A 10,992-nucleotide genomic window follows, 5' to 3' on the forward strand; every position below is an offset into this window, starting at 1 on the left:
ATTTCATTATTTCTGTTTATATACCATTCACAGCTTTATCAAATTTCCCAAAATTCATTATTTCTCAATTCTCAAAATACTGAGCAAATTACTCTTGTTGAATTTAGCAAAAATGGTGTCAGCAACTGTGAAGAATAGTTCTGTTGTTGTTGTTGCTGCTGCTAAGAAACTCAGATCTCAAGTTTCGAGTTTCAGAAGATATCTTCTATTTCTTTTCATCCTTGCTTCTTTTTCAATTGCGATTCATACCAGATATTTGACAGAGTAGTGAAATTGTTAAACTTATTAAGATTGTCTCAAGTTCCATGGCAATCACAATTTTTCACCAATTGAAGATGAACATAATAGGAATTTTTTAACTGAAGATGAAATTGTTAATTGTCAACTCTTGCTTGTTCAACTGAAAAAGCTCGTCGCTTCTGGAGTAGTGGATGCAGTGTTATCAGCACGCATTGATTTGAATTTGTACTGCAATTTGAATTTTGTGAAAGATCAGAAATCTGCATAAGTAATTTGAAACTTTGAATCCGCTTTGTTGTTGAATTCGATATGGCTGTTTTTCCATCATGTCTTTCACTGTTTCTCCCCTCTCTCGCGTATGGCTGTGTGTAGTAGTCTGTGTATTGTGTGCATTTCTCTGTGTGTAGTGTTGTAGATGGTGTGTGTGTACAGAGAGCTGAGACATGTGAGTGTAATCCATGAAAATGACGTTTTAATAATTATTTTTTTATTTTTTAAATAATTTTTTAATAATTTATTTTATTTTTCAAAAAAATTATATTTTTAAAAAAATAATCAATTTTTTATTTTTATTTTTCAAATAATTATATAATTATTTTTTCAGAATTTATATCCTCAATGCCATTTTTTATTTTCATTTTTTAAAAAGTTTTATAATTTTTTAATAATTAATTTTTTATTTTTAAAATAATTTTTTAATAATTTATTTCATATTTTAAAAAATTTTACATTTTTTTTTTCAATAATCAGTTTTTATTTGTATTTTTCAAATAATTTTATAATTATTTTTTCGTAATTTATATCCTCGCCATTTTTTATTTTCATTTTTTAAAAAAATTTATAATTTTTCTTAATAATTATTTTTTTTTAAAATAATTTTTTAATAATTTATTTCATTTTTTAAAATTTTTTATAATTTTTTAAAATAATCATTTTTTTATTTTTTAAATAATTTTAGTATTATTTTTTAATAATTTCCTCAATGCCATTTGTATATACTTTCTTAAAAAAATTATAATTAATTTTTAATAATCATTGGATCCACAATGCCATGTATCAACTCTAAATTAGCTCATTTTGGCACATCATCATGTGTGTGTAACACACATTTGAGCTTTTTGCTGATAGAGCAAAAAAGGCCCAATTGAAATAAAATGTAGGGGTTTAAGGCCTGATAAGAACATGCCTTAGTTAGATGTTTAATGTTTGAGTGAATTTTGACAATAAATTTGAATGAATATAGATTACTTTCGCCTAATAATATAATATACATCCTCATATTCTCACATACATTCACCGATTCGGATGACAAAACACACAGCCCACACATTAATCTATTTATGCATTCAGAAAAAGGGACCAAGAGAACAAACGAAGAGGTTTTTTTCTTAAAAAAGGAAAACCAGCCAATTAAAAAATGGTGCGTAGAAGGAAATCAGTGAACACGAGAGAGGAATAGACGAAGAGAAAATGATTAAAAAAAAAAAAGAGAGAGAGAAAGAATCTGATATATTTTTTATTTTTCCGGTGAGTTTCTCGCCGGAAATTACCCAAAACTCATCGGAAAACGTTTCCTTGCCGGAACGCGTCACCCACCCTCATTAATCGCCGGATCCGGCGCCGCCCACGCCCCTCTCCCAGATTCCGTCGACCCCCTCCCTTTCGCCGGCGCCGCCACTACCTCTCCCTTTTCCCTTTCACTGCCACCCACTATCACGCCGGAAAAATACCAAATCCGGCGAAACCCCATGGCTGCCATCTCTTTCCCGTCGCCAGTGACCCCCCTTCTCCCCATTCCCGGTGAAACCTGCCGGTAACCAATCCAAAATCGGCGACCCACAGCCCACTCACACAGATCTGCGCACAAACCCACCGGAAAACACACGCACGCCTACGGCGACCATCACATCGCCGGAAAACCCCCACCGTCGCCACGTCATCTACAGGCCAGATCTGGCCGGATTTGGGTGTTTCAGTGGCTTTTTAACAGGCTGAGTTTAATCGTTTTCTTTTATCTGTTGTATGTTAATTTTTGTACAAATTAATTTAGAATGATTTAATATCCCATAGAATTCTTTTTTTTATGGTTAACTATATAAATATTTAGAAAATATTAGTGTATATTGATTTAAATAAAAAATGATAACATGCATAATTAAGAGAGCATCTTTCCTTACTGTTAAATTATTTCCTTGGCCCTTATAGATTAAAATCTCTAAAAATGTTCATTTAAGATTAAAAGGCAACAGGTAATTTTGGGATGATACAATTTTCATTTTCTTTACTGAGTCTATATATTATTTATTAATTTATTTAAATTGTCGAATATAAAATATTTAATTGTTTTCTCAACCACGATAGGTTAGATTAAAATATGATTAAACCGTTTTTCAAACCGTTTTCTCTTAATATAGTTTTATGTACTAATTACGTATAAGAAAGAAAGTGTGATAAAAATGAATAGATAAAATTATTACTCTGAGTTTATAAGTAGTGAACAAACGCCTTTAACGACTGTGCTAGAATTACGGGACTCGAGGGGTGCCTCACACCTACCCCTCGGTCAACAAAATTCTTTACCCGATTTTTTATTTTCGCAAACCAAAAGAGTCATTTTCTTTTAACTAGGGATTTAATAGGTGACTTGGAATACTATAACTCAATTTGAAGTGACGAATTTGTAAATAAATTGATCCCTAGTCAAAATCGTTACTTTAATTGAAAAAATCCCTTGACTTCGACTCTTCGAGCGAAAAAGGGGTGTGACAATAATATATTTAATAAAAAAAGGCAAATAAAAAAACTAATTATGTTGCCTGCTCCAGATGCTTCAATCATGATTTTACTATATCACCCTTAATTAATTATTATAAGTTAATTAAGTATTAAAAAATTAATAATATCTAAAAAAAAAATATACAGTTATGACATATCTGTTTCAGCAATTTCACTCGTAATTTTACTATATCACGCCTAATTAATTATAATAAGTATTAAAAAATTAATAGTATTGAATAAAAAAAGTAAAATAGATATAAAATGATAAATTAACTCTTGATGTTTTAAATTAGTTTGACATCCTATATGAGGCTCACTTGATTTTTTTCACAAGAATTTTTTATAGTAATTTTGTTTATCGCTTCTAGTTAGTTATTATAAGTTATTTAAGACATGTCTGCTTCGCAACTCCAATCATAATTTTACTATATCACCTCTAATTAATTATTACGGCTATCTAAGTATTGTGTCATTTAAATTAAAATAGAAGAAAAAGTATTATGAATAACAATAATTAAAAACATAAATTATTTTAAAAATATAATTGACTATCAATGCAATAAAAATATAAAATATTTGGCTAACTCTTGAAATTATATCAGTGTCACTTAAATTGAAATAGAAGAAAAAGTATTATAAATCTCAATAATTAAAACTTAAGTTATTTAAAAATATAATTGACTAGCAATGCTACAAAAGTTTGAACAAGGAGAGTAATAACATGTAATATTTGAAAATTACATAAAGAGTTAAATTAAAATAGTTAACAGGTTAAAATATTTTAAAATTTTTAATTTGTTATATCCTTAGAAAAAATATAAAAGATACTATAACTCACAATAATTAACAACTTAAAAAATTTAATGATATAAAATATTTGGTTAACTCTCGAAATTATATCAGTGTCACTTATATTGAAACATAAGAAAAAGTATTATAAATCTCAATAATTAAAAACTTAAATTATTTTTAAAATAAAATTGACTATCAATGCTATAAAATTCGAACAAGGAAAGTAACATATATTATTTGAAAATTACATGAAAAGTATTATAAATTACAATAGTTAACAACTTAAAATATCTGAAAACATATTAAAAGTATGATTGATTATCTAAATTCTATTTTTATCACATAAGTGAGATAAAAAAAAATTAACATATAGCACGGCCCCCGATATCTAGTGTTAAAATATGATGGAAAAAGCAAGTTTTTATTGACTTTCTTTTAGGGAAAAAAATATATTATTTCACTTTCAATGTATTATGTTAATTTCAAGTATTTGAAAAGATTGAAAATAGTTAAGTGACAAAAACTCAAAGAAAAATACATGTATATAATTGAGTGAATAATATAGTTAGTTTTAATATGAAATAGTTGAAAACTAGATGAATTTTTTTTAAAACTTCACTATTAAAAAATTTAATTAACTCTCACAAAATGCGAATGGATTCACTAGTATATATATGAAGGAGAATTAGAAATATGTTGATGTGACATACTTCTAAGGCCACCATTCACACTTTATATTTTTACCAATTTTTTCTATTTATTTATTTATTATTGTACAATAATAAATATGTTAACTATTATTCCTCCATTTATTTTCATTCTTTATTGTTAAAACTTAAATGTATCAAAATTTAATAATCCACTTATTCACATTCTCTATTGTACACTTAAAAAACCTAAATATTTACTAATTCAAACTTTCATTTCCTTTATAAGAAAATTAATATATATATATATATATATATATATATATATATATATATATATATATATATATATATAAAAGGGGAATAGAGGCATGCTGATGTGGCATGCCTTAAAATGCAACATTCATATTTATCTAATTTATGATTTTTTTTGAGCTTCTACCACATTATTTTACATTTTTCTCTTTAAAAAAAGCTTCGCAGGATAAAAAAAAAATCTCTTTCCGTTTCAACAAAAACATTTAAGAATGGAGACTTTTACCTTTTCAAATTCTCCATTCTTACAAGTTCACGGTATTGTATATATGCACAATTACAAAATGTTTCCAAATTAATCTTGAGAAACAGTGTGAATGATATTCCAATTTCAATTTAAATCCTGGATAAATTTCAATATTAGGACTTGAACTTCGATGTTATCTGGGTATGCGAAAAAATAAGAGGTTTTTGTGACGCTGTTGATGTGTTTGAAGCAATGCCTGAGAAGAATGCGTGTCTCATAATGCGATGTTGAGTTTGTATTTAGGTATTGGTGATTTTATGAGTGCACGACAGGTGTTTGATGAAATTGGTGAGAGAAATACTGCGTGTTAGAACACGATGATTAATGGGTATGTGAAAGTGGATAGGATGAGGGAAGCGTGTGAGTTGCTCCGACAATAATTTTATATCTATCCAATTTACAAATTTTGGGAAATTAGTGTGCTGTCTCTGTGAAAGAAGCTAAGCTTTTACTAAGTTTTATGTTTGGATTTTTTCGAACAAATCGTTTGATTGTTGTGGGATTACTGTCCATCTGATCTCTACTGATATCTATTTCGTAATCGTGCAGAAGGGCCATGGCATCGATGTTTACCTTATGAACGAGATTAAAAACATTACGCGGGAATATTTTCATCAGCCTCTTGCGGAGAAAAACAAGATCAAACTTTCTGCAGAAACTGAATACAGGTTACTCCTGATGTTATCTTAAATTTTTGCTATTTCAATTCATTATCTTAACTAATGATTGCTTACATATCTTGAATGCAGGGGATATCAAAAAATTGAAGAGAATATAAACAAAGGGATACCTGATATACATGAAGCTATTGATGTATGTTATAATAATTACTTATGGCCTATACAGTAGAGAAAGTAAATGTCCCATTGCCTAAAGTTTCTGAGTTGGATTGTGATTTGCACACATTATGCAGTATATAGTTTTTCGTTATTATTGACGAACAATTTGGAGGTTTGGGAGCGTGTGCTCCAGTTTATGTTATTCTGTAAAAATGGAACGTGTTGAATTACTGTGGCTATAAGATATTCTAGACATGTAAATATGTAATCTTTGGATTCAAGGGGTGGATTAAAAAGGGAACATCAAACTTGTATGGAGAAAATGAGTTGCAAAGGCAAACTTTTAATGCAAGAAAGACTATGCCTATGGTATTTGTCTCATCAAAGTAGCTTGTAGTGAAGACGAAAAGAGTAGACTTATTTGCTGTTGTTCGCCTCATCTTGGTCATATCTTCTACATGCAGATCATTTAAATGTCTAAATATAAGAGTATGTGTGTACCTTAAAAAAGCGACCTTTAAACAATGTACACAATCTCTTGGGATTGGGGCTCATTCACTTTTAGGTGAGGTCAGGTTTCAAGTAATCTGGTTTCTGGCTCAACTGTGAACTTCATACCAAATTATTTTACAAATTGCTTAAGCTCTTCTAGAAAATGAGAAGACTTTGTTTTTGCTGTTAAAGGCCTTTCTTCAAGTATGGACATCATTTTTGCAGTTTGCAATGCTATCGATGTGAACTCCCCTTGGCATCACTTTCTGTTTGCACATGTGTCTTGACACGACCTTTGTAGGAGTACTTTAACAAACAATTATGAGTAATTGTGCTATTACTATTACTAAATCATTTTAGATGCATTTTCATCTGAATCTCTTTTATTGGTTCCAGTGCTATTGAGAAGTGAAACATGGGATGTATGAAGATCTTGGAGCTGTTATGCAAGGATCCAACAAATGGTAGGTTAACAAGTTACTTATAATGCACGGTCTTTGCACTTACCCTCCTTTGTTTCCCTTTGTATGTTTAGAACCTTGTTATTCACATCCCTTGATTTATGCTACCGACTGCTAAATAACTACTTAAGATTTTGTTTAGCCTAAGTACATTGTTTTCTTATGCAGGCCAAGTTATCCACCAAGTTTCAAGCAGACAATGGAGCAGTATACTGACTACTGCACAGGTGCGTTGCTCTGTAGATTACGTACCCCTTTGACATTTTTCCAGTGACTAAAAAGATATTTCTACACTGGAGCTGAAAATAGTTGGTGAACTTTTATATTATATTGCTGACAGACCTATCACAAAAGATAATGAGAGGAATCGCTCTGGCGTTGGATGGATCAACAGATGAAATGGAGGGTGAAATAGGTGGTGATCCATTTTGGGTCTTGCGACTAATTGGATACGATGCTGCGTCTATTTCAAATGGACATGATAGGACTCAGAATGATGTTGGATGGTAAGTTGTGATGTTGGTTGTCACTTTTTTCTCTATTTTTTCAGATATTTTTTCTGTTATTGGTGCATGTCTTTTCCAATTAGTGGTGTTCTTGCTTTCTGTGTTGTACATCTCTTTGCTTGGAATCAAATAAATCTCAGTGGCGCCCATACAAATTATGGTAAAGCTTCTGATCTTTACAAGGATAGTACACTATCCCCACTGATTACTAATCATGATTTTTTTCATGGCTTACAGGGCTATTGACATTATTTAACAAGGATGACGATATAGTTACGCTTCAGGTATTATTGTGTCCCTTGTCTAATTTGTTTCCGTCTATCAGAGCTACTAAGGAAGATTGGCTTCCGAGACCTTAAAGAATGCTTACTCCCTAGATTTACCTTGAAAAGCCCTGTTTTACCTCCTTTTTTATGATTTGAAGTTTATCCTGATTTACTAAGCTGAATTGCTGATGAAATATATACCTAATTTTGTTTAACAACTTAGGCGAGTGGATATCAGCACCACCTATCCCTGGCACATTTGTGTACAATATAGGAGATATGCTGAAGGTACTTAATTTTCTTTGCAACTCTTTTCATCATTTTAATATTTCTTCTTAAGTCGTTTTTATATTCTTGCTATTGGTAGATCTTATCAAACGGAATTTATGAATCAACGTTGCATCGGGTCATCAATAACTCTCCCAGATATCGTGTTTGTGTGGCCTACTTTTATGAGGTTAAAGACTTCCTTTTTTATTTTGTGACAGCTCAAGTAAAAGAATGACGGTATGGTTTAATGTTAGTTTCTGATGATTTGTGTTTTTTTTCTCGTATAGCCTAACTTCGATGCTGCAATAGAGCCACTGGATGTTTGTTTACAGAAGACTGGTGGCACCAAGAATTTTGAAGGAGCTGTTTATGGGAAGCATTTGGTCAGCAAAGTCACCACCAATTTTATTCTGTAGGCCAAGATCGACTTTTCCCCTCTTCCTTTGGTTGGTTAATTCAACTGGTTTAGTAAACAATTAAGTACGGGATAGACAATGTAACTCATGCTTAATTAATATCATAGCTTTTCATTTGTTTTTCCCCAAAAAATAAGAGTACAGGCCTCAGCTTCCTTGTCAACCACCCACCCTCAGAAAAGTAAGTGGAAAAAGGAAAGGTTCCATTCCTCAAAGAGAGTATCAATTTGACCAGTCCAGAATTTAACTAAGATATTCTGGGTAAAAATGATATATGGAACATTTGGACTTTACTCTTGTTTCGCCATCAATAGTTACCTTCATGTTTGAAGGACCATTTTAGGTCTTGGTAAAATCTACATACATCCTACCTACCGTAGACCCCACTTTGTGATACTACCCTGAGTATGTTGTTGTATTGAACTTAACCAAATAAGTCACTCATCAAACTATAGGTAGTATCTATCTCTGAGGGGTACAAGATCTGCGTACATTCTACACTGGAGATGACAAGGGTATCAGAAAACAGTGACAGTAAATACAAAACATGTTCCTTCATCTTCCATATTTATAACTCTCAGTGTCTTTAATTGTATATTACTCATTGAATTATTGCATGACTAATTTATTATTGACCTTCATTAATCCTTTCTTTCATATTCCTCATTTGTAACTGCAGAAACCTCTAATGTCTATTAATTTATGAATTTATGAATAATTATATTGCTAATTTATTTTTGTGTCCTTTCATACTCTAATTATATCACTATATATAGATTGGAAGTAAACTGTTTGCATACTGTAATATCCTTTGATTGTATATCATTTAGTCGAGATTTTACAATGACATATTTTTTTCTTTCACAGTTGGTTTCTGGCAGAAATGATTTTATGATAAGGATTAGACTTTGTAGAATGTGGGATGTTATTAATCACAAGAAAATGGTAAGTTGATCAGTGTGGAAATGATATTTATTGATGAAAAGGTAATTTCTTACATTGATTTTTATTTTAAAAAAACTATTTCTTCCTTAAAATTTAAGTTTACATAACAATTATAGCTTTGTTCCGTTAGAAAAATTAGATATATGGTATAATGGGTACAAATCAAGTGAACAGGCTGAAAGACATGTTGAAAGAAGGTTCTTTATTTACCATAAAAAACTTTAAAGTTGTTGAAAGCACTTTTGCATACAAACCTATTGAAAGTCTATTGACAATTATTTTATTTGTCTCAACTGTCATCAATAATTTATCTGAAGATATTGTCGAAGTTTTTATAAATGGATTTCAGTTTATTAAACCAACTATGATTTATTCAAGAACCACACTGTGTTATCAGATCTATATTTTTCTTATTATTAATTATTGCATAAATTATTAAAACAACAACATTATTCTTACAACCTTTTAAAAAAAGTAACAAATTGATCGTCGTTTCCTTTTCAAGGAGTGCAGAGGAAGTTTGCTGCCCAATTCGTTTGTTTTATTGTAGTCCTATCTTGCTGGTTCAGTTGTATGTTTCTTGAATACAATTCACATTGAGGGGTTGTCTCTGTTCAGAAAAGCAGTATCACCATATTGCAAAGTCGGGTTAAGGACATTTAATCCTATGGTCTATTCTAAGTGGTTATGAATTGCTTCTATATTGCTATCTGAATGTATAATGTTCTCGATAATGTGTTTTTTCTCTTGGATTTGTTTTTATTTTGCATCTATAACTTTAGAATATTTAAGTTAACACACTGCAAGCTGGTTGTTTGCTTGAAGAAGTAGGTCAGTCTTTGCACCATCTACACACATTGAGTAAAATATTGTAACTTCTACTGTAACTTTACTGAAATGATCTTCATATCTTCAACCGCTTTATAAACTGGGTTCTTGTCCATTTGTTGATAATGCTTTCAACTGTTTCAACGAGGGGTGTACATAGGTCGGGTTGGTTTGGTTTTCTATTGAAAAAAAATCAAACCAACTATGTCGGCTTATTAAAACTATAAATCAAATCAAACCAACATAAAATCGATTTTTCGGTTTAGGTTTTAGTCAATTCTTTCGGTTTTTTTGGTTTTTTATAATATTTAGTTTTGACAATTATATTGTGATTGAAGTTTAGATCAAGTATGTTTTCACTCATGTGCTAATGAAAAACCACAATTATGAAAAATTGAGGAGCGAAAAACTCTCTTGAAACTAAAAAATAAGATGTAGAGTGAAAAATTTAGGTTTTAAGTTTATATTGGATTTTGGATCATTTCATTAGCAATTAATGGATAAATATTATAACTTAAAGGCCCAAATATGAATATATATATACACACACACATCTACTTTCTAAATATTGAAAATTAATAAGACTAATTGAAAAGTATTTAAAAAGTAGATTATAATTAATATTTTATGTATAAAAAGTTAAATTATATACATGCATATATATATATATATATATATATATATATCTATAATATATTAAAAGTGGGAATATCCTTAGAAAAGTGAATTGAACTTTTTGCCCTTTATTGAAATCCTTGCTTTAAATAAAATCATCCTTTTCACTATTTTTTCCTAATATTTAAACAAAATCTTCTTTTTTCACTATTTCGTCCTAATATTTAAGAGTTGAAAATTAATTAAATGTATTTATGGTAAAAAAAAATTCCTTATTAGAAGACATCAGGATTTCTATATCCTTTTCTGATTTAAGAATTGAAAATTAATTAAATATATTTATTGTAACTCTTTCCTTATTTGAAGTCATACAACCGATACATTTTTTATTAGTT

At 29.9% G+C, this 10,992-nt stretch overlaps 1 pseudogene; it reads left to right on the top strand.

Annotated features, from left to right (window-relative positions):
* Positions 1 to 5,243: 5,243 nt before the first annotated feature.
* LOC107856810 lies at positions 5,244 to 8,640 on the top strand (annotated as a pseudogene).
* The last annotated feature ends 2,352 nt before the right edge of the window (positions 8,641 to 10,992 follow it).

The sequence above is a fragment of the Capsicum annuum genome, chromosome 1 (assembly GCF_002878395.1).
Source record: "Capsicum annuum cultivar UCD-10X-F1 chromosome 1, UCD10Xv1.1, whole genome shotgun sequence".
Classification (NCBI taxonomy): domain Eukaryota; kingdom Viridiplantae; phylum Streptophyta; class Magnoliopsida; order Solanales; family Solanaceae; genus Capsicum; species Capsicum annuum.